The following is a 7,565-nucleotide window of genomic DNA, read 5'->3' on the forward strand; positions in this document are numbered from 1 at the left end:
GCTTACCATTAGCCTTCTGATTGTGATTTTGGCTTCCCATGCTGATTTCCATAACAACAGAGAGCAGGCTGGTCAGGCTGACTCAAACTCCGGCTTCCCCCGGCATTTATACATTTCATTATAAACTCCCCCTGGGCATTCTGCTCTGTCCCCTCCAGTCTCCTCTGAGCGGGTCAGCTTTGGAAGTCCCATTGACTGTGGGGTGCTGAACCTACAAGGCCAGACTGAACAGTGGCTACATCTGTCACAAGTTGCTGCCCCGTGAAGGTTCTCAGCAGTGGGCCAGCTGGCCCTTCCCAGGCACCAGCCAGCATTGCGGCAAGATTTGTTCCGCATTTTCCCACCGACGCAGCAAAGCCGCTTAAAGGAGTTTATATGAAGGAGATAATTGGATCCATATGTAAAGACATACGTCAAAAAGGTATTCACTGTGGCATTGTCACCTCCCCTCAATACCCCAGTACCTCAGCTGGAGGTATTGGTGTTGGTACTTTGGTATCCCAGGGTGTCCCCAGAATTTGGGTGCCAGAGCCCCTCAGTCTCCAAGTTACACAGCCCCAGGGGAATTCATTGATGGTGTTGTGTCTCACTATACGTGGAGAGGAAGGGTTGATGACGGACTAGCAGTTGGCTTGGTAATCTGCCAAAGCCCAGAAGTGGGTAAAGCTTTGGCCTTCATTAGTGAGTATGAGGCAGCCATGCCTCTTGCTGGAAGCACAAGTGGAGTTCTGCTTGCAGAGCAGCAACTGGCCTGGGTAAGCTGGACCTTGGACCAGGAGCTGGTCCAGTCCTCAATTCTGGCTCTTTCCAGAGGTAGGTTAGCCAGGGCAGATTTGCAAGCCGACCTGGAAGTCAGCCAGGGTCAGGATGGGTTCCAGGCACTGACGTATCCTTAAGGCCTTCCCCTGGAGTATGGCAGCTTCTCCAGCAGCACCAATGGCCCCTTTATACTCTTTTATCCTAGGGGAGAACCACAAAGCCTCCCGCCCACCTGCCCATCCTCCAGAGATCTTAGCCCCACAATCACCCCCAAACACTTACTACTTTGGAGGAAGCAAAGTGCTTTTAGTTTCCAAAGTCAATTCACATTCCCAAGGGTGGCCAAGATGAGCTCTTTCCTTAAAGCAGGAACTAACCCTCCAAGTTAGTAAAAAACTGAGAACATCTAATGGATCAATCAATCAGAGTGTGGTTGACTATATGAAGTTCTCTTCATACAGTGGTCTACTATGCAGCCATTAAAATGAAATTGTGAAGCTATATAAATGATTTAGTGTAGGGCCAAGTGCAGTGGCTCATGCTTGTAATCCCACACTTTGGGAGGCCAAGGCAGGTGGATCACTTGAGGTCAGGAGTTCGAGACCAGCATGGCCAACATGGTGAAACCCCATCTCTACTAAAAGTACAAAAATTAGCTGGGTGTGGTGGCGCACACCTGTAATCCCAGCTGCTCAGGAGACTGAGTCAGGAGAATCGCTTGAACCCAGGAGGCGGAGGTTGCAGTGAGCCAAGATTGTGCCACTGCACTCCAGCCTGAGCAACAAGAGCGAAACTCTGTCTCAAAAATAAATAAATAAATAGTTTAGTGTAAAGAAGAATATGACAAACTGCATTTGTACTCTGGTCCCAATTTTGCCAAAATATGGATGTGTGAGTGTAAACATGTGCCTGGAGAAAACAGAATGACAGTCATCAAAATGCTCGCAGTGGTTAACTCTGGGCAGTGAGATTTCTGATAAGTCTTTTTTATACTTCTCTGTACTATTTGAAGTTTCACAGTAAGCATGTTTATCTTATCAAAGTCTGATAGAAGCCAAGTGGAGAGTGGCATTGACCCTGCTGACGCCGCGCGGCCAGCACGCCCCGGATCCGATAGCCTCTGCAGTAGGCCTTCCCATTTCAAGAGTCTACGGTTCTAAGACGCCAAATGGTATCTCCAGATCAAAACTATTTATAAGAATCATTTCCTTCAGGATGAGTTGTAACTTCCACTAGCTACTTGTATGTTTTGATGACATCATCTCTGAGATTTATGTGAAATGACTCCTTTTCCTTGATGTTATCAAGGAGTTTGAGCAGTTGAGTTCCTTATAGTTCTTTGTGTTTAAACCATATCTGAAGAAGCTGTCATTTGTCAAGGTTTAATTGTTTCCATTATTTTTTTCCTGGTGAGTTTCCAGATATTGCTGGGCAGCTTTGATAAAGACACTCGAAAAGAACATGTTAAGAAATGGACGGAACATGGTCACCAGTTCCAGGTTCTAACCCACATCTACTTTTCAGCTGTGTCATCTGGAGTTAGTCGTTTCTTTCTGGGTATTTTCTCACTTATATGAAATTGGAGGGGAGGGTAAGAGGGACATTAGACAAGATTATTTTGAAGATCCTGTCCTGGCCGGGTGCGGTGGCTCACACCTGTAATCACAGCTCTTAGGGAGGCGGAGGCGGGAGGATAGCTTGAGCCCAGGAGTTCAAGACCTGCCTGGGCAATATAGCGAGACCTCGTTCTAAAAAAAAAAAAAAAAAATCCTGTCCAGCTCTGCCTGCCTATGATGAGTTTTAATTCTGAGCTTATAATAGCATATTTTATAGTCCTAGTGCCAAATATTCTTAAAGTTATCTCCATATCGAAGTCTTTCAATAAATAGAAAAGTATATTGTTGACTAGGGCCTTAGAGGCCACTGCTTGAATCCTTCCCAGGCCACCCTTGCGAGGTGGTCACCCTGTGTCAACTAACACCTATGGGGACAAGAAACTCCCTCCCTCCCAAGGTAGCCCATTTCTCTTTATTTGTCATGAGCATTTAAAAGGTGTTTCTTGGTCAGACACAGTGGCTCAAGCCTGTAATCCCAGCACTTTGGGAGGCCGAGACGGGCGGATCACGAGGTCAGGAGATCGAGACCATCCTGGCTAACACGGTGAAACCCCGTCTCTACTAAAAATGCAAAAAAATTAGCCAGGCGTGGTGGCGGCGCCTGTAGTCCCAGCTACTCAGGAGGCTGAGGCAGGAGAATCGCTTGAATCCGAGAGGCGGAGCTTGCAGTGAGCCAAGATCACGCCACTGCACTCCAGCCTGGGCGACAGAGAGAGACTCCGTCTCAAAAACAAAAAAACAAACAAACAAAAAAAAACAAAGGTGTTTCTTGGCAGAGCTGAAATCTGTCACCTTGTAACTTCCATTTTCTGTCCGCTCTCTGGATCGCTTTGCAAAGGACACTTTTCTTTTGTGCACTTCCCTGCACCCTTGGCAACCTCAGAGAAGGTGTTTCTAATCCCCTGATCTTGGAGAAGGGGGTTTTCCCTTTTCTATTTTATTTTATTTGTATTTTTTTCTGGTGAAAAGATACATACATATCTTTAGAATTAGCCAGCCAGACTCAGATGAGATGATCCCAATTTTGTTGGCAACTTCCAAAGCATGGTCATTAGGAGCCAGTGGACACATGTCTTCTTCTCTCCATCAGGTCGACTCAGTGTTGGCCTTGGCTCCTTCACAGCCTGTTCCATCTGGTTCTTGTTGGCTTTAACAATCCACAGTGTACACAAGTGTGTTGCCTTCTGTCTTCATGGCTGCTTCTCCAGCAGCATCAATGCCCCTCACCTTTTCTTTTTTTTTGGAGATGGAGTCTCGCTCTGTTGCCAGGCTGGGGTGCTATGGCACGATCTTAGCTCACTGCAACCTCTGCCTCCCAGATTCAAGTGATTCTCCTGCCTCAGCCTCCTGTGTAACTGGGACTACAGGTGCCCGCCACCACGCCCGGCTAGTTTTGTATTTTTAGTAAAGACAGAGTTTCACCATATTGGCCAGGCTGGTCTTGAACTCGTGACCTCAAGTGATTCCCCTCTCCTCGGCCTCCCAAAGTGCTGGGATTACAGGCATGAGCCACTGTGCCCGGCCACCAGTGGCCCCTTTATACTCTTTGTTCCTGGAGGAGAACCACAAAGCCTCCCACGCACCTGCCCATTCTCCAGAGACCTTAGCCCCGCAATCACCTCAGGGTCAGTGGAAACCTGAGGCTGGCATAGTGGTCAAGCTTGTTTCTTCTTGGGGCACTCTTCCAAGGATATTCTGGCGACCTCTGGAGTCGAAGTGTCTTGGGCCACCAGAGGTGGATGACATGGTCTCTGGAGAATGGGCAGGTGCGTGGGAGGCTTTGTCCTGTGGACACCTCTCAGCACTGCCTTCTTGGCCCTCAAAGCCTTCACTTTGGCTTTGGCTTGAGGAGGGGCAGGAGCTTCCTTCTTCACCTTGAGTGCCATCTTGTGAAAAGTCCTTTCCTGTTTTAGACTTCAGCACCTGAACAAGAGTAAGCAGATATGTGCTCCAAGCTCCAATGATGGCCGTGAACCCTACAGAGTTGGAAGTACAGAAAGTGTGGCATTGTGTCCCTTGTCTGAGACTTTATCCTTTTGCCCTGAGCAGAAGTCTGGACCTCACTGAGCTGCCCTACAACCGTGTGGCTGTCCCTTCCTTTTCTAACGCTGGCCTTTCTCCCTTCTTATAGTCCCCCTTTCTTCTGTAGCCCTAGTGGGGTCCCTGCATCTCCCAACCCCATTTTTCTGTCACCAACACTCTTATCAGAAATATCCTGGCCCCATTTCTCTCTTGTCCCTACAAATTGTGCAGCCTCCAGCATCTCTTTCTGCTGTCCTCACTTCCTGCCACTGGGTACAGAGAACAGGTAGCTCTGAGACCCAAGAGTGGACAAAAAGGACATTCAGGATAAAAGGGACTCCCATTTCAGAGTGCAGTTTGCTCTCCCCCAAATATGTTAGGAAAAAAATTCGACCCATCTTGCACCTCAAGGATTAGTTAACTTTCAAAGGGGATGCATACATACTTCACATTCCTTTTGTCAACACAGCTTTAATCTTCCCCTTGGTAGAACAGAGGTCCCTCTGCCTTCTCAGCCCTAGGTCTTCGTCACAATGTGCTTTTCCATTAACTTGGGGAAATTATGCCCACATGTTCCTGCCTCATTCTTGGGTTCCTACCGTGGATGAGAAAGTATGAAATGGGAGAGGCTTTAAAGAGAAAGGTTTTTATGTTTGCACCAGCCATGGTTCAACTACAGAAACAGAGCAAGTAGGATATGTATGCTGATATATGAAGGGATTCCGTGCAAGAAATTGGCTTATGCAATGGTGGGGGGTGGCTAGGAAAGTCTGAAAGCCCCAGGGCAGGCCAGCAGGAAGGACAGGCAAGCTCTCAGGTGGAATTTCTCTTTCCTCAGGGAAACCTCAGCCCTGCTCTTAAGATCTTTCACCCGGTGGCTCACGCCTGTAATCCCAGCACTTTGGGAGGCTGAGGCGGTCGGATCACGAGGTCAGGAGATCGAGACCATCCTGGCTAACAAGGCGAAACCCCGTCTCTACTAAAAACATGCAAAAAGTTAGCTGGGCGCAGTGGCGGGCCCTTGTAGTCCCAGCTACTTGGGAGGCTGAGGCAGGAGAATGGCGTGAACCCGGGAGGTGGAGCTTGCGGTGAGCCGAGATCACACCACTGCACTCCAGCCTGGGCAACAGAGCGAGACTCCGTCTCAAAAAAAAAAAAAAAAAAAAAAAAAAATTAGCCTGGCATGGCATGCACCAGTAGTCCCAGCCACTGGGGAGCCTGAGGCAGGGGATCACCTGGGCCCGAGAGGTGGAGGCTGCAGTGAGCTGTGATTGTGCTACTGTACTCCAGCCTGGGTGACAGAGTGAAACTCTATCTGAAAAGAAAAACAAAAACAAAAAACCCTTAGCCTATTTGAATTATCTGATGATTTAGGATAACTGTTCTTACCTAAAGTCAATGATTATGGGCTTTAGTCACATCTGTAAAATACGGTACCTTCACAGCAACATCTAGATTCGTGTTTGAGTAATAGTTGGGGAAAGTAGCCTAACCCAGTTAACACATAAAAAGACCACCACATTCCGCAAATACTTATCTTGGAACGTCGGGAGGAGCTCATCCCACATATATGCTTATTTCTTCCTTCTGTTTCTTATAAGAAGGACTGCTAGAAAATGTGCCCTTCTAAACAAACTTTTTAGAAATGTCCGTATTCTTTGCTTAGGAAAGTAAATCCCCTTTTTGCCTGTTCATACAGAGGCACGAGGAGCCTCAAGTGGTTGAGGTTCAGTCTTAATTCCAATTCGGCGGAATCATTGCTGTGTTTCCTGGTGGAAGCATTCCTCCTTTTAAGTCTAAGACTCTAGACCAGCAGAACCTAAGGTCACAAGGAAAGCAGACAGACATTTTGCTAGTGGATCATTACGGGCAACGGTGAGTGGGGTCACTCCCATTTCCACCCCTTGAATCCTGGACTCGTGAATTCTGGCTATGGAAGAAACAATAGCATGTATTAGACACTCATTTAGAGCCTATCCAGCCTCCTAGAGGACAGTGCCCACGAGGTGTTGCCACCTGGCTGGCACTGTAATTGAGTCTTCAAAAGCCTATTCTGGCTGGGTACAGTGGCTCCCAGCTGTAACTCCTCTTTTGAGCCCAGGAGTTTGAGACCAGCCTGGACAACATAGTGAAGCCCTGTCTGTAATTTAAAAAGAAACAAAAACATTCTACCACGCTATCAAACCAGTTGCTTGAGGATCTGGGGAACATGGTAAGACTCTGAGTTCCATAAGCTGGGGCTCATTGCCACACTTCCATTGCTGTGAATTGAGTTCTGTGATCAGAAGTATTGTGTGAAACGTCATGATGGTGGATGAGGTGTGCTGTAAATCCATGGAGAGTCATTGTAGCAGAAGCATTGTGTACAGGAAAGGCAAACCTGTATCCAGAGTCAGTAGCTATTCTGGTAAGAATAACTGGCCCTTCCATGATGGAAGTGGTTCAGTGTAATCAATTTGCCACCAGGTAGCTGTCTGATAACCCTGGGGTCCTCTCAGGGTCTCAGCGTTGGTCTCCACTGCCAGCAGGCTGGGCACTCAGCACTGGCTGCAGCCAGGTCAGCCTTGGTGAGTGGAAGCCCATGCTGCGGAACCCACACTTAGCCTCCATCCCTGCCACCATATCCACTTTATTCATGAGCCTAGTGGGCAATGAGAGAACTGGCTGGGAAAAGAGGCTGGCTGGTATCTATAAAGTGGGCCATCTCATCCACCTAGTATTAAATTCTCTCTCTGCTGAAGTTACCATTTAGCGAACACTCAGTGGAACATAAATATCTTCGCTTTTTTTTTTTTGCCTATTCAGAGAGGTCTCTCTGCTTACTCCTTCTTCAGACTTCCTTGTCACCAGCTTTCCAATTATGTTCCCTCAAGTCTCTGGACATCCAGCCAAACCACTGGTGATAGCCCATGTTATGGATTAAATGTTTGTATCTCCCCAACATTTATACGTTGAGATTCTAACCCCCGATGTGATGGTATTAGGAAGCAGTGAGGGTGGAGCCCACGTGGAAAGGATCAGCACTCCTTAGGAAAAGAGACGCAGAGACCCTGCTTCCTCTCTGCTCTCTCCCACCATGTGAGAAGCTGCAAAAAGATGGCCATGTGCAAACCAGGAGACTGCATTCACCAGGTGCCAAAACTGCCGGCACCTGGATCTTGGACTTTC

This window comes from Piliocolobus tephrosceles, chromosome 2, assembly GCF_002776525.5.
Source record: "Piliocolobus tephrosceles isolate RC106 chromosome 2, ASM277652v3, whole genome shotgun sequence".
Taxonomy (NCBI): Eukaryota; Metazoa; Chordata; class Mammalia; order Primates; family Cercopithecidae; genus Piliocolobus; species Piliocolobus tephrosceles.